The sequence below is a fragment of the Triticum urartu genome, chromosome 4A (assembly GCF_056163025.1).
Source record: "Triticum urartu cultivar PI428250 chromosome 4A, HENAU_Tu73, whole genome shotgun sequence".
Lineage (NCBI taxonomy): Eukaryota > Viridiplantae > Streptophyta > Magnoliopsida > Poales > Poaceae > Triticum > Triticum urartu.
Window position 1 is genome coordinate 344,577,691 of NC_141876.1, and position 26,645 is coordinate 344,604,335.

The following is a 26,645-nucleotide window of genomic DNA, read 5'->3' on the forward strand; positions in this document are numbered from 1 at the left end:
ATATAATTATCGTCCTCGACCTCTCTGTCTGCCGCTCTCTCATGAGGGCTGGATTCTCCATCCTCCTATGCTAAATCTTGCTGGAGGGGGTTTTCTTTGGCGCTTTCCGGAGTATTATTATCTCCCGTGCTGGAATCACTGTGTTTGTTTTGGTGGGATTTTGAGCGGCGCCGCTGACGCCGGCGCTTAGGCTGTTTCTTGGAGGGGTCATCCTCCGCTGTTCCATCGCCATCTCCCTCTTTTGGGGTGTCCACCATGTATATGTCATATGACGAGGTGGACTTCCAGGGCCTAGTAGGCACTGGTTCTTCATCATCTCCTTCATCAGCATCCATATCGTCGATATCCTCAGAGTCGAAGTCGAGCATGTCGGCTAAGTCATCGATAGTGGCTACAAAGTGGGTGGTGGGTGGGTTTTGAATTTCTTCATCGTCCGTACCCCAACCTTGCTGACCGTAGTCCGGCCAGGGCTCTCCTGATAAAGAGAGACTTCAGTGACTTCAGGATATCGCCGAAAGGCGAGTGCTGAAAGATGTCCGCGGCAGTGAAATCCATGATCGGCGCCCAATTGGATTCGATCGGCAGGGGCGCGGAGGGTTCGGAGTCTGGAGAGGAGTCCGGCTCCTTGGAGTCACGAGTCTCGCAGAGTACGGGGCTGGTGTTTGGCTCAATCGCCGTTGGGGTCGCAGCCCCCGAGGTGGCATCCAACCGCCCATCCTCGATCGGCGAAGTTGGCTCTGAATTAAGGGTCGGAGCTGATGCGGGTGCGGCCTCCAGGGCACTGTTCGGCGGCAGAGCTATATCATGCTCGTCGTGACAGTGCGGCGCGCTCGGCAGTGGCTCGAATCCGTCGAAGATCAAGTCCCCGCGGATGTCAGCCGTGTAGTTTAAACTTCCAAATCTGACCTGACGGCCAGGGGAGTAGTTTTCGATCTGCTCCAGACGGCCAAGCGAATTGGCCCACAGTGCGAAGCCGCCGAAGACGAAGATCTGTCCGGGGAGGAAGGTCTCACCCTGGACTGCATCGCTATCGATGATCGTAGGAGCCATCGAGCCTGACGGCGACGACACAGAGGAACTCTCAATGAAAGCACCAATGTCGGTGTCAAAACCGGTGGATCTCGGGTAGGGGGTCCCGAACTGTGCGTCTAGGCTGGATGGTAACAGGAGACAAGGGACACGAAGTTTTACCCAAGTTCGGGCCCTCTCGATGGAGGTAAAACCCTACGTCCTGCTTGATTAATATTGATGATATGGGTAGTACAAGAGTAGATCTACCACGAGATCGAGGAGGCTAAACCCTAGAAGCTAGCCTATGGTATGATTGTTGATGTGTACGTTGTCCTATGGACTAAAACCCTCCGGTTTATATAGATACCAGAGAGGGTTAGGGTTACACAATGTCGGTTACAATGGTAGGAGATCTTCATATCCGTATCGCCAAGCTTGCCTTCCACGCCAGGGAAAGTCCCTTCCGGACATGGGACAGAGTCTTCAATCTTGTATCTTGATAGTCCAGGAGTCCGGCTGAAGGTATAGTCCGGCTATCCGAACACCCCCTAATCTAGGACTCCCTCAGTGGTCGATAGAACTTGAGGGAATATTTGTTCTACCTTTAGCTCCTCGTTGGGTTTAACACTCTTACTTATTGAAAGAGGCTACAATCGACCCCCTATACTTGTGGGTTATCATGCACATGTCCCCGTTTGGGACCGTTTTTGTTTTACCACGACGGTGGCCATTGGATGTCACGAGTTGACATCAGGGCCACCTAGGACTGAACCCAAAGAGGGTGTTGGTCGGAGTGGCCGGGAGAGTGTCTTGGTAGTAGATTGGTTTTGTCAGAACACTGTTGGTCCACCCGAATGGGAGCTAGAGGCCATGGGTTCTATTATGTGGGTAAAGTGTGCTAACCTCTACAGAGTGTGTGTTTAATCTATTGATAGTCGCGTCCTCGGTCATGGGCACAAGTTCGTACTAGGTCACACTGTTCGATCAACACTCACATGACGGAATGACTATTAGGCAATTTATACGTTGATATGTGAAGTATAATAGCTTCGCATGATGCCAATGATGATGTTGAGATGATCTTGAGGATGATCATTCAGTTTGTGATGTGGTCACGAGGTGATCATGTGGATGTTTTGATCACAGGGTGATCAAATGGATCACGAGGTGATCGGGATGGTATATTACTTGGCCGGATAGCCAAGAGTGAGATGGGTGTTGAGATTGAGATGTTGGTTTATCAACATTCTAGTAGTATCATAACATGATTAGTAATTGCTTCCTCATAAGAGTTGCTGATAACTTAACCTGTTTAATGCTATGTTGTTGTTTTGCCTTGATGCTTTTGGTTGTTGTGAGCTTGCAAGTACATTCAATGTACTGTCCTGGCGTGTCAGGCCAGATTGCAGGTGATGTCGTGATTGATTGATTGCTTGTCAAGGTTACCGATCGTGCGAGCTAGGTCGTGTCCCAGCTAGAGTCTGTTTGGAGTGGAGTTCACCACCTTCCTTGTTGTTCCGCTGCTAGAAGTATTCCACTGCTACGAGTTGTTCCGCTGCTAGCATAGAGCTACCTTAGCAGGCATAGTGTCGCCGTGCTCATGTGATCCTTTGTAACATCAGACCCTTGTATCATTATCCTTTTTAATAAGAGCTGACTTGTTCTATGTCAAGTAGTGCCGTATTCCAGAAGACTTCCCCTCAATCTCTGGGCTGGAATACAGGGCATTCCGGTCTCTCTGAGACGGGGTGCCACAAGTCTTGGTATCAGAGCAGGTCTGGCTATAGGTCGCCCTAGTCAGCGCTAGCAGTACAAAATCAGCGTTATAGAGTCTGGCTTGTTTGTTGCATTGTTTGTTGCATTGGTTGCTACATTTGGTTGCTGCTTAGCATGCATATATCCTTACTATTAGTTGCTAACAATTTATCTTGTGAGTGTAGCTGGCATCGGTTCGGATCCACTACAGCTCAGCCCCTGCATTTCTCTAGTTTTCTTTTCTTGCCTGTTCTTTAGTGTTTGGTGTCATTTCTGTCCCAATTGAGTGATGCCAAGTGATCCAGACACTATTTACAGAAATGGTGCTTAGGTATCACACTGATCTTATCCTTGCAGCTATCCCTATCGCTTTGGTGGTAGTCATGTTGCTACCCCAAATCATGCCTTTTGTCGCGTTGTCAACCCTTAATGATCTTAGTTATCAAGAAAGGGCAATATTAGCCGACTCAGCTGTCCCCGGTATCCTATTCCTTGGATGAGTACGGATCCCCTCCGTCCGCTTGATAATAATGTGGTCACGACATTTGTGTTCCGCCACCTGGTTACCAAGTTTGTCCTCGCCTCCTAGTTAGTTGATGACAAACAAGTATAGGGGATCAATTGTAGCTCTTTTCAATAAGTAAGAGTGTCGAACCCAACAAGGAGCAGAAGGAAATGACAAGTGGTTCTCAGCAAGGTAATGTCTGCAAGTGCTAAAATCGTAAGTAAAAGAGTAGTTTGATAGCAAGATAATTTGTAACGAGCAAGTAGCGATAATAGTAGCAAAGGTTCAGCAAGGTAGCCCAATCCATTTGAGGCAAATGGCAGGCCAAAATGGTCTCTTATGATAAGCAAAGCGTTCTTGAGGGTACACAGGATTTTCATCTAGTCACTTTCACCAGTTTGGTTTGATTTGTGTTCGGTACTTTGATAAGTTGATATGTGGGTGGACCGGTGCTTAGGTTCTATTATTACTTGAACAAACGTCCTACTTATGATTAACCCTCCTGCAAGCATCCGCAACTATGAGAAAAGTATTAAGAATAAATTCTAACCATAGCATTAAACTTTTCGATCCAATCGGCCCCTTAGAGAATAGCGCATAAACTGGGGTTTAAGCTTCTATCACTCTCGCAACCCATCATTTAGTTGCTACTCCACAATGCATTCCCTTAGGCCAAAATATGGTGAAGTGTCATGTAGTCGACGTTCACATGACACCACTAAGGGAATCACAATATACATACTATCAAAATATCGAACACATATCAAGTTCACATGATTACTTGCAACATGATTTCTCCCGTGACCTCAAGAACAAAAGTAACTACTCACAAGTGATAAATATGATCATGATCAGTGGGGTATTAAATAGCTTAATGGATATGAACATATAATCTTCCACCAAATAAATCATATAGTAATCAACTACAAGATGTAATCAACACTACTAGTCACCCACAAGCACCAATCTATAGTTTCGGTAACAAGACTAAACACAAGAGATGAACTAGGGTTTGAGATGAGATGGTGATGTTGAAGATGTTGATGGAGATTGCCCTCCCCAAGATGGGAGAGTTGTTGGTTGTGATGATGACGATGATTTCCCCCTCTGGGAGGGAAGTTCCCCTAGCGGGATCGCTCTGCCGGAGGGCAAAAGTGCTCCTACCCAAGCTCCATCCTGAAAGTCCTCGCCTTATTTTTTCTAGGTTAAATTGACTTATATACCAGAACATGGGCATCAAAGGTGGGCCTGGGTGAGCACAACCCACCAGGGCACGCCTGGGCTCCCTGGCGTGCCCAGGTGGGTTGTGCCCACTTGGCGGTCCCCCTTTGGTACTTATTTTCTCCAATATTCTTCATATATTCCATAAAAATTCTCCGTGAAGTTTCATCTTGTTTGGAGTTGTGCAGAATAGGTAGCCAGACATAGCTTTTCCATGTCTAGATTTCCAGCTGCCGGAATTCTCCCACTTTGTGTATACCTTGCATATTATGAGAGAAAAGGCATTAGAATTTCTCCAAAAAGCATTATTATGGATCAAAACATCGCAAATAATAGTAGGAAAACAAGACGCAAAATGGACGTATCAACTCCCCCAAGCTTAGACCTCGCTTGTCCTCAAGCGAAAACCAAAATCCATGTCCACATGCTTAGAAAGAGAGAGAGGTGTCGACAAAAACAAAATACGGACATAGAAGCATCATGTTGATTATTATAACAGCAACAAACATAAACATAAGACTCTTATCACAGAACTCTTATCGTAGACTTCTCATGAACAAGTGACAAATCATCACACTATTGAAGTATAAAGCAAAAACTCTATTAGAAACTAACAAACTATGTGCTCAGTCAACTTTGCAACTACAATTCATCATCTTTTGTCACATCCAGAGTTCTGGTATGCTCTAGGCTAGCTACTGTTGTTTGCATCATGTTTAATTTTCCAATGAACTTGAAATGGGGGATGTTCAAACCCTAGCATCAAAAGGAATCTACCACGTCCAACTAAAAATATTTTCAGTGATTCCAAATTGCCTTCAAAAATGTTTATCATTTTTGGAAAATGTTGGAAACAATAACTAGAGGTCATGCACATTTTCCCCTGACATTTGGATTTTTGAATCAATTCATATTGTATTTGAATTGGGGCTATTAATTCATATAAAATATTTAGTACCTCCAATACTTCTGATTTTTGGTGAAGGGCTTTGGATTAATCCAACTAGCCCTTACAAAAATTATCAGAGGAAACAAAAATGATTTAGTTCTTAAAACTAAATCAAAACAAATTACAGAAATAGACAAAGAAAACAAAATAGAGAAAAAGGAAAGAGGCTTACCTGGCGGCCCAGCAAGCCGGCTGGCCCAGCCCACTACCTGCCGACGCCAGTCGTCGTACTCCTGGCGCTAGGAGGATGAGGGGCACGCGCTCGCCGCCCATGCGCATGGGCGCCACGCCACCTGCCTGCTTGCCCCTACCCTCGATGCCCTAGCCTCTCTAGACGTCGCCACGACGCACCCCAGGCCCCTCTCACTCTCATCCCCGTTCTATGCCTCCTCTGCCCTCTCTCTCTCGCTGGACCGAACGAGCCCATCACCACCGCTCGCTGTTGCAGCGCCCAATGCCACGGCCTCGCCTCTCCGACGAGTCCAAGCGCTCCGCGCCGTCGTCCTCATCCTCTCCATCAAGCCGTGCATCGCTGGACGCTCCATGGAGCCGTCACCACCATCTTCTTCATCGTCGGCCGCCCGAGATTGCCGTCACCGCTCTGCCATCTCCAGAGCCTGCCCCGAGCTGACGAGCCGTCCATGAGACGTGCTATGAGCCCCTGATCCGTTTCCCCTACTCCCGTACTCCAATTCGAGCTATAACCGTCGCTTCCATCGAGACCAAGAATCACCGCCACCCGAGCTTCTCGCGCCAATGCGTCCAAACGCTTTGCAGCACCACGTAGAGCCTCTCTGGATCTTCCTTTCGTCCATTTGCATGTTGTAGCCTTGATCCCGAGCACGCCCGAGGTCTGGCCGCCACTATGCCCGTCACCGGCGTCGGTTCCGGTCACCCCGCGACCTCCCACCTGCTCCCCTCGATGCAGACGAGGACGGGCTACGCCATGGTGGTTTCCGCGCGTCCAGCCGCCGCTCGTAGCGCAAGTCCGGTGAGTTGCTGCCACGGTATTGGTCACCCCCGGCCAAAACTCCGGCGGGCTGACGTGGCCTTTTAATTAGGCACTAATTACCCCTTGTGACACTGATAGTGGGCCCCGGCGCCCTAATCTTTTAATTAGATTAGTAATAACCCCCCTATTTAACACTCTGTCACTAACGTGTGGACCCCACATGTCATGTTTGACTCTGGACAGCGCTGTTGACTTGCTACGCAAGCATGACGTCATGGTAATGCAATTAATCATTTTCTGGATTATTTCTATTTTGGAAATTCCAGGAAATTAGCAAAACTTCTAAAATTCATATAAATTCAACCGTAGCTCAGATTGAAATAATTTATATATGAAAAATTATCAGAAAAATTCAATATATCCATATGTACCATTTTCATGCATGAAAAACCAAATTATACCTACTATATAAGTGAAAACACATAAATGGCATTTATAAAGACTTAACTTGGAGTTGCATTTGAATTCTTGGTTCAAATGGACTTCATCCAAATGAATGCTAGCTGCATTAGCTCAAACAACATCACATATTCATGCCATGTTCATGCATCATATTATTGCATATGCTTGTGTATTGATTGCCGACATCATTCCTTCTCGATAGGTCCTGCTCCGGAGAGTGTTCCAGAGTACCTGTCTGTGAAGCAGTGCCCCTGTTGATCTTTCAGGCAAGCAAAACCCCCTTGTTCATTCCGATACAATCCCACTCTCTTGCTCCTGCTCTCTTTTATTCCATTAGGACAACAATGATTCAACTTCTACTTTATGCTGCGGTAGTTGAAACCATTCCTCTGCATGACCTGTCGTTGCCATAGTAAATAGTTGAAACCCACTAGCATGTGTAGGAGTTGATTGAGCCATGTTGTGTTCCTACCATGCCATGCCTGCTATTTCTTAGAGTTGTGTCAGGTCTGATTCATTGGGAATGAATTGGAGTGTTACGATATGTTCTGGTGTTGAGAATTAAGTGTGTGAACACGATTTGGTAAAGGTAGCGGTGAGAGGCCATGTAGGAGTACATGGTGGGTTGTCTCACAGGAACCATCCCTAAGAACTGAGTTCTGTGTATGTTGTCCAATGACTACCTACTACCATGCATTGGAATGCTTAAGTCCCCCTCTCGACTTATTAACCAACATGATCTCGGTCCAGGAGTCGCAGCTAGTTTCTGGTGTTTGTAGGTAGTGTTATTTTTCTACCAAGTGGCACCCGGCAGGGTGGACTTGGGACAGACTAGGCACCATGGAACGGTGTACCAAGTGGCACCTGTTTGGTGGGCCTGGGAACCCTGCACACATCGTTTGGGGCCGTGAGCGAAACCCCGGCCGATCTCCTTGCGGATGGAACCCGAATAGGCGATAAACCTAGACTAGAGTCTTGCGTTTGTGGCTGACACCCTCGCCATGCTTCCGCTTGAAGGTTGCCGAGATACATGACATTTACATGGCGGTAAGTGGCGAGAGAGTGTTTGAAGAAGTACACCCCTACAGGGTTAACATGATCTATTCGAATAGCTGGGTCCGCGGTTATGGACTTCTTGGATGCTTACGTGGTACATAGACAACTTGAAGGGAGACGGGAATGAATCCATAGTAGTGTATTGATGTGGTGATTAGTGGACTCGTGTGCGCGTTCCTACTTCAAAGAACTTACTCGTAGTCGTAGAACAGGATGGCCACTGAGTCAAAGCTGGCTTGCTGCAACTAAACCCCACATTGCCTTCTTAATACTAATGCATGTATGATAGGATCTGATGTAAGTCTTGCTGAGTACCTTTGTACTCATGTTTGCTTTATTTATGTTTTGCAGATGATACATCTGTCTCACTAGTAGTTCCGCTTGGACTTCGACGAGTAGCTTGTTACCTCAGCTACGATCTTGTACCCTTGGGAGGGACTTGTAGATAGTCAGGCTTCTCAACCTTTTTCATTTGTAGTTGTCTGTACTCAGACATGTTATGCTTCCATTGCTTGTATGCTCTGAATGATGGGTCATGTGACCCCTGTTTGTAATATAATGCTATGTGGGTCTTCTGGGCCTTTATCTATATGAGTTTGAGTTATGTTGTGATGCCATGTTGTACAACACATACTTGCATGTTATGCGTACGTGTGACGTGTATTGCTATGTGTGGGATCCGACGACCTAGTTGTCTATGCTTGGTCGCCTTTCTTATGGGGAAATGTAGTCTAGTGCTTCCACTGAGCCATGGTAGTCTGCTATAGCCTGGATTACCGGAGTCCTGTTAGTCCAGTTGCTATTGCTCCGGAACACTTAGACTGGCCGGCATGTGTCCTTCTTCGTTCCTGTGTCTGTCCCTTCGGGGAAATGTCACGCGGTGTCTACCGGAGTCATGGTAGCCTTCTACAGCCCGAGTTCCCAGAGTCCTGTTAGCCCAGTTGCTACAGCCCAGATTCACTTGCTGATGACCGACACGTTCGTTGCTGGGTCATGTATGCCTGTCCCTGTAAGTTAGTGCCACTTTGGGTTTATCACTAGTCATGTCGGCCCAGGTTCTCTGTCATATGGATGCTAGAGACACTATCATATACGTTGCCAAAAGGCGCAAACGGTCCCGGGCCAGGTAAGGTGGCACCTGTGGGAATACCGTGCGTGAGTCTGCAAAGTGATATGATGTGTTACATGCTAGATCGGTGTGACTTAGGATCGGGGTCCCGACAACTTTGGTATCTGAGCCTGACTACCTGTAGGATTACCAAGCCAATCTGGTCGAAGTTGAGTCTAGAAATTCTTTAGTTATGTAGGGGAATTGATTATGGAAGGGAACGTAAGGCTCTTTTTACTCCTTATACCTTATGCCTTCTGATCTGAGTCATCCTATATTTCCTACGGGGTTAAGGAGCTAGGATTTCTCTTCTGTCTATCAGGATCATGTGTTACTACTCCGTAGTCTCATAGGATTGGTTGATCAGAGTCATATTCCAGTTTTCAAGTACTTCCGGTGTAGTCTGTTTAGTACTATCACAAAACCTTGAGTGATGATGTTCAGTATGGTATTACCTCATCGTTTGTAGGATGTATCATTTTGAGCATTTTAACTGCCGTTATGCTGCCGAAATTGTCCTAGGAGTTCGAGAGATACTAATTCCCTTGTGCTACATTCTCCATCCTATAGTTGATGTTGATCCCGTCCTTGGTTTCGTTTCCTAGGATGTCGTTAGTTAACCGAAGTTCTATTGCTCGTAGCCTAAACCACGGAGGTGGTAGGTATGAGGAGGATCCTCCCGGTCAGTCTTCGTTGGCAAAGTTCATGTTGGAAGTTGAGATTAACAAGCATGATACTAACCGCTTGTTGGCGCAGATTTAGCAGAACACCGCACATCAGAATGAAAAGTTTGTTTCCATCACTGACTTCATTGGCCTGAACCCACCCACCTTCCATCATTCCATTGAGCCACTCGATGCAGATGACTGGCTCCGTAGTATCACTCACAAGCTACGTTCCGCGAACATAGCTAAAGGTGACAAGGTCACCTATGCCACATATCACCTGGAAGGTCCTGGTAGTCTTTGGTGGCAGAACTATGAGGCTATGCTTCCAGCTGGTCAGATTCCTACCTGGAGAGATTTCACCGAGGCCTTTCGCGAGAATCACATTCCTGAAGCCCTCATCGATCGCAAGAGAGAAGAGTTCTGTAGTTTAACCCAGGGTAAGATGGTTGTTGATGCTTATAGTAGAGAGTTTGAGAACCTCGCCCGCTATGCTACAGAAGAGGTGTCCATGGACGCCAAGAAGCAGACTAGGTTCAGGAAGGGTATCAACCCCAAGTTACGTCCTGATCTTCACCTGCACCATTGCAATACATTCCAGGATCTTGTGAACAAGGCCATTAATGCAGAGACAGCTCAGCTCACTTACGAGGAGTCTCATAAGCACACCCGTGATTTGGGTTCCTCCTCCGGCTCTAGCTCTCAGAACCATCGAATTTGGGTTCCGAACTCCGTTCTTCCACCTGGATATTCACCGGGGCCATCTTATGTGGCACCTCACCCAGTTAAGCAATATGCTCCACCCAGGCCTATTGGCAGACTGCTTGTCAATGCGGGTCCATGTCCTACTTCAGGGACTTGCTTCACATGCGGAGAGCCAGGACACTATGCACGTGACTGCTCTCAGGCTAGTTATGCTCCATCCCAGCCCGAAAAGTCTGTTGTCCGTGGTAAGCCATCACACAAGACTATCAGTGTCAAGTCAGCTTCCAATGAACGTGGACATGTGCATCACGTCTTAGCCAAAAATGCTCATGATGATCCGGATGTCATTCTTGGTACACTCCTTGTCAATTGTCATCCAGCATCGGTTTTGTTCGATATAGGAGCATCTCACTCCTTCATCTCCGAAGGCTATGCTCGCTTGCACGACATGTCATTTTGTGATATGCCAACTCCGCTTGAAATCCGGACCCAAAGGTCTAGATGGCAAACCACCAGAATAATCCATGGTAATGAAATCCTTGTTGACAGACTTGTATTCCTTGCATCACTTGTAGCCCTCAAGTCTTCAGATATTAACATCATCTTGGGTATTGACTGGATGACAGCTCATCATGCCAAGATTGATTGTTACACCAGGTCTGTTCAGCTTACACGACCATTTGGCAAGATAGTAACTGTCTCCACTAGAGTTGCAAAGCATCAGCTCTATTCTCTTAATGCCAGCTGTAAGTGCATCTAGTGCCACCCCTAGTTGGTTTTGGAGTATTTATGACAAACCTGGTTGAGGGACTAATGTGTTCGTGAGAATTGCAGGATAACACAGGTAGAAGTCCCTCATTGATTCGGTTTTCCTACCAGAGATGACCCCTAAAAAGGTATGAAAACATTGAAGTCAAAGGTGGTATGTGAAGACATTCACTTGGAAGACTATGACAAGAGAAGGCATTGCGTGAAGACTATGGAGTGCGAAGACTTAGTTGTTTCATCGTTCTTTTTCTTCTTTGTTGAGTCATAGGAACCACCGTACTGTTAAGTGGGGTCCAAGTGATCCAGTCAGAATGACCGAAGTGATGCTTAAACAAAATCCTATGTCTTCGAGCGAAGACAATGAGAGCAAATCTTATCCCGAGCTGGATAAGTCAGCTTTGCTTGTAGCCCAAGTAAAGTTGTCGTGTGTGTTTGAAATCTGACCGTTGGAACACGTGTCAGTCCCTTAGTGACCCAGGGTCATTTCGAACAAATCAGGTCGGGTTGCCTAGTGGCAATAAATAGCCCACCCCCTACAACCATAAACGGTTGGCTGCTCAAAGTTAGTATACGGCTTTTGTTGTTTGAGAGCAACCCACCTCGAAGCCCTTGAGAGAGAATTCCTTGCGAGGACAAAGCCCTAAACACCCAGAGCCAAAGAGTGTTAGGCATCACTTAAGTCTTCCTGTCTGTGTGATCTGAAGACTTATTACACTTGAGGACTGTGAATCCTCCAGCCGGTTAGGCGTCGCATTCTGAGCATCCAAGAGTCATTGTGGATCGCCGGTGAACGAAGTCTGTGAAGGTTTGGAAGTCTACCTTGAAGACTTACCAGAGTGATTGGGCGAGGAATGGGTGTCCTTAGCTCAAGGGGAATAAGGTGAAGACACGGTCTTCTGAGTTGAATCTCAGCCTCCCTAACCAGACGTACAGTTGTCACAGCAACTGGAACTGGTCCAACAAATCATTGTCTTCAATGAGCCACTGGTTCCATCCTTCCCATCTCTTTATGTGCTGATTGGTCCTTGTGAAGTCATTGCCTGTTTGCATTAGTTATTTGTCTTCACTGTGTGACTACTTGTTCTGATTGGCTTCATACTATCTTCCATCCTGATCTATACTGCCTAGCTGCTATAAGTATTTATGCTTTCATTTCATTGAATACTTGAATGTGGCTAGCTTAGTGTAGTCTTCCTTCCGCTGCATGGTTTCATATAGAAGAATGTTATGATGATTTGCATAGGCCAGCAGTATGCGTATAGCTTCAAGCCTAGCCACAGGAACAAATGTTTCATCGAAGTCAATTCCTTCAACTTGAGTGTATCCTTGAGCAATGAGACGAGCTTTGTTTCTGACAACTTGACCATGCTCATCTTGCTTGTTGCGATATATCCATTTAGCGCCTATTATATTGTGCTTACGAGGATCAAGACGCTTGATCATTTGCAACACGAGGATGAACAGGAGGAAGATTTTGCTCTTGCTGATCATTGTCATCGTTAGAAGGATTGTCTTCAGGCTGAGCATTGTCTTCAGGTTGATCAGGCGCAGAGATGATGAGTTCCTCTTCAGGCTGAGCTTCATAAGGTATGATTTCTCTAGTTCCCATAAGCTTGATGGTTTCACTAGATGGAACTTCATCTAGCACCTTTGGCAGGTGCTCTCTTTGCAAGCCGTTAGTCTCATCGAACCGCACATCCACAGTTTCAACCACTTTATAGTGAAAGAGGTTGAAGACTCTGTAGGAGTGTGAATCCTTTTCGTATCCAAGCATAAAACCTTCATGAGCTTTCTGTGCAAATTTTCAAGTGTGATGTGGATCCTTGATCCAGCACCTAGCACCGAATACTCTGAAGTAACTGGCATTTGGCTTCTTACTAGTGAGGAGCTCATAGGATGTTTTGTTCAGAAGCTTGTGAAGATAAACACGGTTGATGATATGGTATGCAGTATCAATGGCTTCAGGCCAGAACTTTCTTGGAGTCTTGTATTCGTTGAGCATCATCCGGGCCATCTCAATAAGGGTTCTGTTCTTGCGTTCCACGACGCCATTCTGCTCCGGCATGTACGGAGCTGAGAATTCATGAGTGATGCCCAAAGTATCAAGATAAGTGTCGAGGCCGGTGTTCTTAAATTTAGTGCCATTGTCACTTCTGATGTGCTTGATCTCGACGCCATAGTTGTTCATGGCTTGATTAGCGAAGCATCTGAAGACATCCTGCACTTCAGTCTTGTAGAGGATTATATGCACCCATGTATATCTTGAATAATCATCAACAATGACGAAGCCATAGACACAAGCAGTAGTAGTAAGAGTTGAGTAGTGAGTGGGACCGAAGAGGTCCATGTGTAGCAGTTCAAAGGGTTGAGTCGTTGTCATGATTGTCTTCGAGGGATGCTTGGCCCTCGTCATCTTTCTAGTTTCACAGGCACCGCATAGGTGATCCTTCTTGAACTTGATGCCCTCGATGCCTATGACATGCTTCTTCTTTGCAAGAGTATGCAAGTTCCTCATGCCAGCATGCCCTAGCCTCCGATGCCAGAGCTAGCATTCTGAAGCTTTTGCAAGAAGACATACAGTGAGTTGTGGTCCTGCTGAGAAATCTACCACGTACAAATCATCTTTCCGATACCCTTCAAATACTAGAGACTTGCCAGATTCCATTAGAACAAGGCAGCGATATTTTTCCAAATATCACAATCATGTTTAAATTGCAAAGCATTGAGATAGACATTAAGTTGAAACCAAGGGATTCAACAAGCATCACTTTATCCATGTGTTGATCCCTTGAGATTGCAACTCTACCTAGACCCAATACCTTGCTTTTACCAGTATCAGCAAATGTGATGTGACTCTTGTTAGATGGACATAAGGTTGAGTCCATAAGAAGACTTCGCTTGCCAGTCATGTGATTAGTACACCCACTATCAATAATCCATTCTGAAGCAGCTGGTGTCATACCCTACAGTGCAGTTAGGGGGATAGGCTTCATGAAGAGAATTGTGAAGCATAAACATTTGACGAGCAAGTGGATTATGAAAGCTTAGATCGAGGTTAGGACTGATAGGGCAAGTAGCAAGCGACTCAGGAACAAAATACATTGTAAGACTATTTGGGCACTTGATCTTGCACCCTACAAGATGTTTAAGGTCCCCAGCAATAGCTTCAGACGCATTTGATTTTTGGCTGGAGACCTTTCCCTGCAAAAGAGAGTTAAGCTTTCTTAGCCACCCACATCTTCAAGGGTAGCTTCGAAGCAATGAGTCTAAGTGCAACATCTGAGAACTTTGGCTTTGGAGCCCTAGCAAATAGTCTTGCAGGTGGACAATAGTACTCATAAGAATTGTTGAGCTTTGATGATCTTCAGCTTCCCATTGGCCTCAGCATCGCCTTCCATGGAGCCATTGCTGCTGAGCTGGCTCTAGCTCAGAAAATTGTTGAGCTGAAGCATAAGATAGATTATGAAAAGGCTCAGTTCAAGAAGCATATGGCCAAGCTCAATGTTGAAGACATTCAGAACTTCCAGGTCATGATGCATGAGCTCAAGGAAGCATTTCGAACCAAACACGAAGAAGCCAAAGGTTCTCATGAACGCATGAAGGATCTTGCTACTAAATGTGTTCAGGGATACAATGAAGATGAAAAGCGCAAGGCTTTGGGGTGACCAGGCATCGACCCCCGAATGGCGGCCAAGAAGAAGAAGCCAGTTGTGGCAGAACCCGAAGCACCAAGGCAGGAAGTACATCCAATTGTCTTCCCAGCCAGTATGACAGGCTCGAAGCCTAAGGTCCCAAAGTGGCTTCAGAACTGAAGAAAACAAGGCCAGCTGAAGCCGAAGCCAGAAAGCGCAAAACCAAGGGCACCACTGATGATGCTCCTCCAACCAAGAAATGCAAAACCAAGAAGAGAGACCGGGCTGCTCCCACAGAGCCCCTTGAGGTCAAGCCAATCTCAGTGGCTCATCCTGCGTCTGAACATCAAGAACACCAAATGATAGTTCATGAGCCTGCTTCCACAGAGGCTCCTGAAGCTGAAGACAATCCAGCTGTTGACCCCACCGCAGCTGAAGACATTGGTCCTCACGACAATGTTGAAGATGATGAATTCCTTCCTCAGATCGAGCACCAGTTGGTATCATCGCCTGTGCTCACGCACAGCGAACTCATCAGCATTGGTCATCCTTTGACGCCAACTGCTCAGGATGCATCGTGGGCTGATCACCCACAACGGCAAGACACCCCAAGTTCTCCCCAACCACAAGTCACCTCACCAGTGCAAGATGACGATGACTTTGAGGCCCAGCACACTCCATCTCCGCAAGCGTCGCCAGCATTACGCAGGCTTCGCAAAGGACTGAGGCCCCAAGTAACTCCCATTGTGCACGTGTCAGAGTCTGATGCCAAAACCGTTGAAGATATTCCGGCTGCATCAGCCAATGAAAGAGAAGAACCAAGAGTTGAAGTAGAAAGAGTTGCTACACCCCCATCCCACCAAGATGTTGTTCTCGAGGAGAACGTGTCCAACCCTCCAGCTTTTGAAGTGGAGGTTAACAATCCTGAAGCGGCCACCAGCATCAACACTAAAGCCAATGACGTTGTCATGGCTGAAGCTAATGTGGTGCCTGAAGCTCATGCGGTGCCAGAAGTGCAAGCACCTGAAGCCACTGCAGCGCCCGACGCCAATACTAAAGCACCTGAAGCCAATGTGGCCCCTGAAGCCTAGATCAACGACAATGTCCATGCTCCTGTACCCCCTCCAAGACCTCATACAATTGAGCTGGCATTTGATTGTGGTCGGCCTGTTATGGTCCGATGGCCCATTCTGGTTCCTCCACCTGCTGCGGGTCCCCAATTTGACTATCATGTCGAGCACAGACCTCCCGTCCAGAAGCCCAAGCCAAGACTTCCACGATTCCCAGGCACTGCAACTTCACCTGGGGTCTTAAATGTGAATGGCTTCATGGCACGCAACACCTTCTTCAACAACACCAAGAACCCGTACACCAAACCTCGCATCTCATCAGATCGGTTCTGGACCTATCAGCAGTGCAGCTACTATTCCTGCGTCTTATACAATCAAGGGCGCATATTTCCACATATGCGTCTCGACACTGAAGCTATAGCTGGCCCGCCCTGCCTTGAAGAAGCGTTGGATTGCTTCAGAGACGCTGGACTCTGGCAGTTTGTCACAGATAAGGAATACTGGAATGAAGAGCTTCTGCTACAGTTCTATGCAACTCTTCACATTCGAGGCTACAACAGGGATCCAAAGACTTGGGTCCTTGAGTGGATGACAGGCAATGTCCATCATGAAGCCAAAGCTCTCGATATCATTGAGCTCACAGGCCTGCCCATTCCTGGTGAATACTATGAGCCAGGTTGTCAAGAACACGAGAATGCTTTGGAGAGCATTTTTTAGAAGCCCGAACCAAACATGAGCCAAATGTTGAGCATGATGAAGCCTTTTCCTCACGACGCTGACTACCCATCTGAATTCTTTGTTGAAGACCTAGAGTATCTGCCTCGCACCATTTATCACATTCTCAGGAAAACTCTATGGCCTATCAAAGGACATTCATCTGCAGCGAAGCTTGAAGGAGGAATGAAGACTTTGGTTTTTCTATATCTTCAATGGCATTAGCTTCAATGCTCAAGACTTCTTCATCAGACAATTGGCTGCATCTTGCTCCGACATTTTTGGTCTGAAGTTCTATGCTCCATGGGTAATGTGCCTTATCAAGCTTCACTCTGGCATCAACTATCAGCCGTCTGCGCGCAATCATCTTGTCTTCTTGCCAAAGGTTGATCTGTCAGTTGAAGCTATTTACGCAGAGCCTGCTAAGGATCCCATTTATCTTCACAATGTTGATCACCAAAGCTTCACCCAGCCCATTGAAGGAGTTCAGGCAGTCTCACGTGTTTATCCATTGGCTAGCAACACACGTGCCCCTCGCACTCAAACTGACGCCACTGGTAGCACCATTGCGCAAACCTCAAAGGCGATCTCGTGTTCTCAATGACCGAGAGCTTCTCGTCGCGCTACACCAGAAACGGGACAAGCATCACGACTGGCTCAAGTGTCAGATGCAAAGCCTCTTGGTGGATGTCAACCGCATACGAAATCTTGCCACCAAGAATGCCTTTGTCACTCATGAAACCTGTCGGAGGTCGTGGAAGAGTTTGACTTTGCTTAGTGCTGAAGCTGATCTGCAGGATGATGGCTTCACCGAAAGATTCAAGTTTGACTCAACTCCTCCACAGAATGCTCACTTGCGTCGGACTCCCTCACTTGAAGACCCTGACTATTCGTCCTCAGCTACGACAGTGAATGCCAGAGTCATTGATGACCAAGATGATGCAACTTCACCTCCTCCAACTTCAGCGCGTGTCGACACTGCACCAAGTTCTTCTGCACCACTGGACCTTAACGACGACCCTACTGCCTCGCCTGCACCTCATGGGAACGAGTAGGCGCTCTATGTCTTCGAACCTTTTTGGTCCTTACTGACAAAAGGGGGAGAAGCATATGAGTTGATAGTCTTCAATCGGGTCCATATGGGTGGTTGCTTTACCTTTTGCTAGTTTTTCCAAGTGCTTACAACTCTTTCTTTTTGATACATTTGGTTCTTTGAGTTGTAACACTTAAACTCGATAGTCGTCTGCTACTTGTTTGCTATTCTATGATGCGATGATAAATTCCGCATGTGCGATGATAACTTCCGCACTTAGGTCATTTTGCAGAAGTCCATTTTTCATTATGCATGTCATTATCTTCATTACATCAAATCATGCATGATGAATTGTCATCATATGTTGAAGAGGATCTCCACAAGTACAACCTACCATGTGCATTTGCATTCCAAGAGCAATTTACCTATATACACATCTTCAGGGGGAGCCTTTGCCACATATGAAGACAATACCCTATCCTTTACAATTTCACATATTTTATTCCCCATTGAAAACTTCAAACAGTTTGTCATCAATCACCAAAAAGCGAGAGATTGTAAGTGCATCTAGTGCCACCCCTAGTTGGTTTTGGAGTATTGACGACAAACCTGGTTGATGGAATAATGTGTTTGTGAGAATTGCAGGATAACACAAATAGAAGTCCCTCATTGATTCGGTTTTCCTACCAGAGATGACCCCTAAAAAGGTATGAAGACATTGAAGTCAAAGGTGGTATGTGAAGTCATTCACGTTGAAGACTATGACAAGAGAAGACATTGCGTGAAGACTATGGAGCACGAAGACTTAGTTGTTTCATCGTTCTTTTTCTTTTTTGTTGAGTCATAGGAACCACCGTACTGTTAAGTGGGGTCCAAGTGAACCAGTCAGAATGACTGAAGTGATGCTTAACCAAAATCCTATGTCTTCGAGTGAAGACAATGAGAGCAAATCTTATCCAGAGCTGGATAAGTCAGCTTTGCTTGTAGCCCAAGTAAAGTTGTCGTGTGTGTTTGAAATCTGACCATTGGAACATGTGTCAGTCCCTTAGTGACCCAGGGCCATTTCGGAAAAATCAGGTCGGGTTGCCTAGTGGCTATAAATAGCCCACCCCCTACAACCATAAATGGTTGGCTGCTCAGAGTTAATATATGCCTTTTGTCGTTTGAGAGCAATCCACCTCGAAGCCTTTGAGAGAGAATTCCTTGCGAGGACAAATCCCTAAACACCCAGAGCCAAAGAGTGTTAGGCATCACTTAAGTCTTCCTGTCTGTGTGATCTGAAGACTTATTACACTTGAGGACTGTGAATCCTCCAGCCGGTTAGGCGTCGCGTTCTGAGCATCCAAGAGTCATTGTGGATCGCCGGTGAACGAAGTCTGTGAAGGTTTGGAAGTCTACCTTGAAGACTTACCAGAGTGATTGGGCGAGGACTGGGTGTCCTTAGCTCAAGGGGAATAAGGTGAAGACACGGTCTTCTGAATTGAATCTCAGCCTCCCTAACCAGACATACAGTTCTCACAGCAACTGGAACTGGTCCAACAAATCATTGTCTTCAACGAGCCACTGGTTCCATCCTTCCCTTCTCTTTATGTGCTGATTGGTCCTTGTGAAGTCATTGCCTGTTTGCATTAGTTATTTGTCTTCACTGTGTGACTGCTTGTTCTGATTGGCTTCATACTATCTTCCATCCTGATCTATACTGCCTAGCTTCTATAAGTCTTTATGCTTTCATTTCATTGAATACTTGACTCTGGCAAGCTTAGTGTAGTCTACCTCACGCTGCATGGTAATAGGTTTATTTCTATCGTTTGTCTTCGAAACTTCCATGTTTTGAAGACTTTCATAAAAATCGCCTATTCACCCCCCTCTAGTCGATCACTAGCACTTTCACCAGCCCTCTCCCTGACCTTGAAGATATCCCAATAGCGCGTGACTTTCTGGATGTCTTTCCAGAGGAACTGCCAGGCATTCCACCTGATAGGGATGTAGAGTTTGTCATAGATCTTATCCCAGAAACCACCCCAATTTCTAGGAGACCTTACAAAATGGCAGCCTTAGAACTAGCTGAGCTTAAGAAACAACTTGATGAGTCCTTGCAAAAGGGTTTCACCCGTCCTAGTTCTTCTCCTTGAGCTTGATATGTCCTCTTCGTCAAGAAGAAGGCTGGTACGGATCGGATGGTTGTAGATTATCATGCCGTTAACTTGGTCATGATAAAGAACAAGTATCCGCTCCCCAGGATCAACGACTTGTATGATCAGCTCACTGGATCCTCAGTCTTTTCAAAGATGGATTTGAGGTTAGGCTACCACCAAATCAAGATCAGAAATGGGGACATTCCTAAGACGGCTTTTGTCACTCGTTATGGCCAGTACGAGTACACCGTCATGTCCTTTGGTCTAACCAATGCTCCAGCTACATTCTCCCGCTTGATGAACTCGATCTTCATGGAGTACTTAGATAAGTTCATCGTGGTTTACCTCGATGATATCCTTATTTACTCGAAGAACGAGGAAGAGCATGCCGAACATCTTAGACTTGTGTTTGAGAAAATGAGAGAGCACCGCCTTTATGCCAAGTTCTCCAAGTGCGAATTTTGGTTGCCAGAAGTGACCTATCTCGGCCATGTAATCTCTGGTAAGGGCATTGCTGTCAATCCTGAGAGAGTTCAGGCCGTCCTTGATTGGATTCCACCTGAAATAGTTAAACAAGTTAGGAGTTTCCTTGGTCTAGCCAATTATTGTCGCTGCTTTGTTGAGAACTTTTCCAAAGTGGCCAAACCTCTCACGGAACTTCTCAAGAAAGATAAAAAGTTTGAGTGGTCCCCATAGTATGAGTACACTTTTCAGGAACTGAAAAGACGCCTGACTTCTGCTCCCATACTTGTGCCACCGGATTTCACCAAGGACTTTATTATCTATTGCGACGCCTCACGACAGGGACTGGGTTGCATCCTCATGCAGGATCACCATGTGATTGCCTATGCATCTAGACAGTTGCATCCACATGAGGATAATTATCCTACACATGATCTAGAGCTTGCAGTCGTAGTCTATGCACTTAAGACATGTCGACATTACCTTCTTGGTAAATGTTGCGAGATCTACACCGATCACCAGAGTCTCAAGTATATCTTCACCCAACCAGATTTGAACCTCCGGCAAAGACGTTGGTTGGAGTTGATCTCATATTACAACTTAGGGATTACTTACACCCCAGGCAAGGCCAATGTCATGGCTGATGCAGTAAGTCGTAAGTCCTATTTCAACAATCTCATGTTGCAACAGGGTCAGCTACTTCTCCATGAGGAATTTTGTAGGCTTAACCTGCACATTGCTCCTTGCGGATTCCTTTCTACCTTGGTGGCGAAACCTACCCTTGAGATCAGATCATTACTGACCAGAAGTTTGATAAGGGTGTTATCTGCATCAAGAGAAACATTAAGAAGGGAGTTGGTGGATGTTTCTCTATGGATGATCGAGTTGTTGTTTTCTTTGAGAATCGCTTGGTGGTTCCCAAGAATCAACATCTGCGACAACTGATCCTTAAGGAGGCCCATGAATCTCCTCTCACAATTCACCCCGGTAGTACTAAGATGTATCAGGACCTACGCCAGAGGTTCTGGTGGACTAGGATGAAGAGAGAAATTTCTGAGTTCATTGCTAACTGTGACGTTTGTCGCCGCGTTAAGGTAGAACATCAGAGACCTACTAGCACCCTTCAGCCTCTAGTGGAAATGGGATAAAGTTGGTATGGACTTCATCACCGGCTTTCCCACGACCAAGAGACGGAATAATTCTATCTTCGTAGTCATTGATCGTCTTTCCAAACTAGCTCACTTCCTACCTGTTCGAGAGAGAGTATCACTGCTAGTCAGCTCGCTGACTTATATATTTCTCGAATAGTGTCACTACATGGTGTCCCACTAGAGATCAATTCAGACCATGGTAGTCTTTTCACTTCTCATTTTTGGGAGAGTTTCCAGACTGCCATGGGAACCCATCTTTCTTTCAGTACCACTTTCCACCCTCAGTCAAGTGGTCAGGTGGAACGGGTCAATCATATTCTCGAAGACATGCTTAAAGCTTGCGTTATCTCATTCGCTATGGATTGGGAGAAGTGTCTTCCCTTTGCCGAGTTTGCTTATAACAATAGCTACCAATCCAGTCTTAAGAAAGCACCCTTCCAGATTCTGTATGGACGAAGATGTCGAACACCTTTTAACAGGTCAGAAACCGGAGAAAGACAATTCTTTGGGTCGGATATGATTCAAGAAGCAGAAGAGCAAGTTCGCATCATTCGTGAGAATTTGAAAACAGCCCAATCTCATCAAAAGAGGCAGTATGACCGTCGTCATAAGGAAATGCCTTATGAAGTTGGCGACAAGGCATACCTTCGGGTTACTCCTTTGAAGGGTACCCATCATTTTGATATCAAGGGCCAGTTGGCTCCTCGTTACATTGGTCCTTCTTGCATTCTCGCTAAATGAGGAAATGTTGCCTACCAGTTGGAACTACCCCCACATCTTTCTCGAGTTAATGATGTCTTCCACGTCTCTCAACTCAGGTGTTGCTTCTCGGATCCCATCCGCGGAGTGGACCACGAAACGCTTGATCTCCAAGATAACCTCACAACTCGAGAGTACCATGTTCGCATTCTTGATCAAGCAGAGCGTGTCACTCTACGTCACAACATCAAGTTTCTCAAGGTTCAGTGGTCTCATAACTTTGAGAGAGAAGCTACTTGGGAGCGAGAACATCGGCTTCGACTAGAGTACCCCACTCTTTTTCCGCCGACTCCTGAATCTCGGGATGAGATTCTTTCGAGTGGGGGCGAGTTGTCACATCCCTAGTTCTGGTATGCTCTAGGCTAGCTACTGTTGTTTGCATCATGTTTAATTTTCAAATGAACTGGAAATGGGGGATGTTCAAACCCTAGAATCAAAAGGAATCCACCAGGTCCAACCAAAAATATTTTCAGTGATTCCAAATGGCCTTCAAAAATGTTCATCATTTTTGGAAAATGCTGGAAACAGTATCCAGAGGTGATGCACATTTTTCCCTCACATTGGGATTTTCGAATAAATTCATATTGTATTTGAATTGGGGCTATTAATTCATATAAAATATTTAGTAGTTCCAATACTTCTGATTTTTGGTGAAGGGCTTTCGATTAATCCAACTAGTCCCTACAAAAATTATCAAAGGCAATAAAAATGATTTAGTTCTTAAAACTAAATCAAAACAAATTACAGAAGTAGAAAATAAAACAAAATAGATAAAAAGGAAAGAGGCTTAACTGGCGCTCACTGGCGGCCCAGCACGCCGGCTGGCCCAGCCCACCACCTGCCAACGCCTGTCGTCGTCCTCCTGGCACCAGGAGGACGAGGGGCACGCGCTCACCGCCCGCGGGCACGGGCGCCACGCCACCTGCCTGCCTGCCCCTACCCTCGATGCCCTGGCCTCTCTAGACGTTGCCATGATGCACCCCAGGCCCCTCTCACTATCGTCCCTGTTCTCTTCCTCCTCTTCTCTCTCTCACTCTCTCTCTCTCTCTCTCTGGACCGAACGCGCCCGTCGCCGCCGCTCGCTGTTGCCGCGCCCACCGCCACGGTCTCGCCTCTCCGACGAGTCCAAACACTCCGCGTCGTCGTCCTCGCCCTCTCCGTCAAGCCGTGCGTCGCCGGACGCCTTGTGGAGCTATCACCGCCATCTTCTTCATCATTGGCCGCCCGAGATCGTCGTCGCCGCTCCGTCATCTCCAGAGCCTCCCCCGAGCTGACGAGCCCTCCATGAGATGCGCTATGAGCCCCTGATTCGTTTCCCCCTACTCCCATGCTCCAATTCGAGCTATAACCGTCGCTTCCATCGAGACCGAGAATCACTGCCACCCGAGCTTGTCGCCTGCGTAGCTCCGGCAACCTTTTGGTCGCGCCAATGCGTCCAAACGCTTTGCAGCACCACGCAGAGCCTCTCTGGATCTTCCTTTTGTCCATTTGCAGCTGTAGCCTTGACCCCGAGCTCGTCCGAGCTCTGGCCGCCACTGTGCCCATCGCCAGTGTCGGTTCCGGTCACCCCGCGACCTCCCACCTGCTCCCCTGGATGCGGACGAGGAAGGGCTACGCCACGGTGGTTTCCGCGCGTCCAGCCGTCGCTTGTAGCGCAAGTCCGGTGAGTTGCCGCGGCGGTATTGGTCACCCCCAGCCAAAGCTCCGGCGAGCTGATGTGGCCTTTTAATTAGGCACTAATTACCCCCTGTGACACTAACAGTGGGCCCCGGTGCCCTAATCTTTTAATTAGATTAGTAATAACCCCCTTGTTTAACACTGTGTCACTGACGTGTGGACCCCACACGTCATGTTTGACTCTGGATAGTGCTGTTGACTTGCTGACGCAAGCATGACGTCATGCTAACGCAATTAATCATTTTCTGGATTATTATCATTTTGGAAATTCAAGGAAATTATCAAAACTTCTAAAATTCATATAATTTCAACCGTAGCTAAGATTGAAATAATATATATATGAAAAATTATCAGAAAAATTCAATCTATCCATCTATACCAGTTTCATGCATGAAAAACCAACTTATACCTGCTATATAAGTGAAAACACATAAATGGCATTTATAAAGACTTAACTTGGAGTTGCATTTGAATTCTTGGTTCAAATGGACTTCATCCAAATGAATGCTACTTGTATTAGCTCAAACAACATCACATATTCATGCCATGTTCATGCATCATATTGTTGCATATGCTTGTGTATTGATTGCCGACATCGTTCCTTCTCGATAGGTCCTGCTCCGGAGAGTGTTCTAGAGTACCTGTCTGTGAAGCAGTGCCCCCTGTTTATCTTTTAGGCAAGAAAAAACCCCTTGTTCATTCCGATACAATCCCACTCTCTCGCTCCTGCTCTCCTTTATTGCATTAGGACAACAACAATTCAAGTGCTACTTTATGCTGCGGTAGTTGAACCCATTCCTCTACATGACCTGTCATTGCCACAGTAAATAGTTGAAACCCACTAGCATGTGTAGGAGCTGATTGAGCCATGTTGTGTTCCTATCATGCCATGCCCGCTATTGCTTAGAGTTGTGTCAGGTCTGATTCATTGGGAATGGATTGGAGTGTTACGATATGTTCTGGTGCTGAGAGTTAAGTGTGTGAACATGATTTGGTAAAGGTAGTGGTGAGAGGCCATGTTGGAGTACATGGTGGGTTGTCTCACTGGAACCATCCCTAAGAACTGAGTTCTGTGTATGTTGTCCAATGACTAGCTACTACCACGCATTGGAATGCTTAAGTGCCCCTCTTGACTTATTAACCAACTTGATCTCGGTCCAGGAGTCATAGCTAGTTTCTGGTGTTTGTAGGTAGTGTTATTTTTCTACCAAGTGGCACCCGGCAGGGTGGACTTGGGACAGACTAGGCACCGTGGCCCGGTGTACCAAGTGGCACCCGTTTGGTGGGCTTGGCAACCCCGCACACATCGCTTGGGGCTGAGGGAGTCATGGATTAGGGGGTATCCGGACAGCCGGACTATATCCTTTGGCCGGACTGTTGGACTATGAAGATACAAGATTGAAGACTTCGTCCCGTGTCCGGATGGGACTCTCCTTGGCGTGGAAGGCAAGCTTGGCAATACGGATATGTAGATCTCCTTCCTTGTAACCGACTCTGTGTAACCCTAGCCCCCTTCGGTGTCCATATAAACCGGATGGTTTTAGTCCGTAGGACAACATACAATCATACCATAGGCTAGCTTCTAAGGTTTAGCCTCTCTGATCTCGTGGTAGAACAACTCTTGTACTACTCATATTATCAAGAACAATCAAGCCGGACGTAGGGTTTTACCTCCATCAAGAGGGCCCGAACCTGGGTAAACATCGTGTCCCCTGCCTCTTGTTACCATCCGCCTAGACGCACAGTTCGGGACCCCCTACCCGAGATCCGCCGGTTTTGACACCGACATTGGTGCTTTCATTGAGAGTTCCTCTGTGTCGTCGTTAGGCCTGATGGCTCCTTCAATCATCGATAGCGATGCAGTCCAGCGTGAGACTTTTCTCCCCGGACAGATCTTTGTATTCGGCGGCTTCGTACTGCGGGCCAACTCACTTGGCCATCTGGAGCGGATCGAGAGTTACGCCCCTGGCCACCAGGTCAGGTTTGGAAGCTTAAACTACACGGCTGATATCCGCGGAGACTTGACCTTTCACGAATTCGAGCCCCTGCCAAGTGCGCCACACGGTCACGATGAGCATGATTTAGCTCTACCATCGGACAGTGTTCAGGAGATCGCACCGGCAACCGCTCCGACCCTCAATTCGGAGCCAATTGCGCAATCCATGGACGGGTGGATAGACCCCGCCACGGAGGCCGCATTCTCAGCGGCGATCGAGCCGAGTATCGACCTTACCCTTCACGGGAGTCGTGACGCCGAACTCCCGGCCACGGACTCCGAACCGCCTGCACCCGTGCCCACCGAATCCGACTGGGCGCCGATCATGGAGTTCACCTCCACGGATATCTTTCAGCACTCACCCTTTCGCGACATACTAAACTCATTAAGGTATCTCTCCTTGTCAGGAGAGTCCTGGCCGAACTATGTCCGGCAGGATTGGGATGCGGATGACGAAGAAATTCTCCGCCCACCCACCACCCACTTAGTAGCGACTGTCGACAATTTGACCGACATGCTTGACTTCGACTCCGAAGACATCGATGGTATGGACGACGATGCAGGAGACGAACAAGAACCACTGCCGACAGGGCACTGGACAGCCACCTCATCATATGATATATATATGGTGGACACACCCAAAGAAGGCAATGGCGACGGGACAACGGAGGATGACCCCTCCAAGAAGCAACCCAAGCGCCGACGTCAGTGGCGACGATCTATGTCTCGCCAAGGCAAAAGTGGTGATATCGGCACAGGAGATTAATAGCACTACGGACAGTGCCGAAGATGACGACAATCCCCTCCAGCAAGATTTTGAGCAGGAGGATGGAGAAGCTAGCCCTCCCGAGAGAGTGGC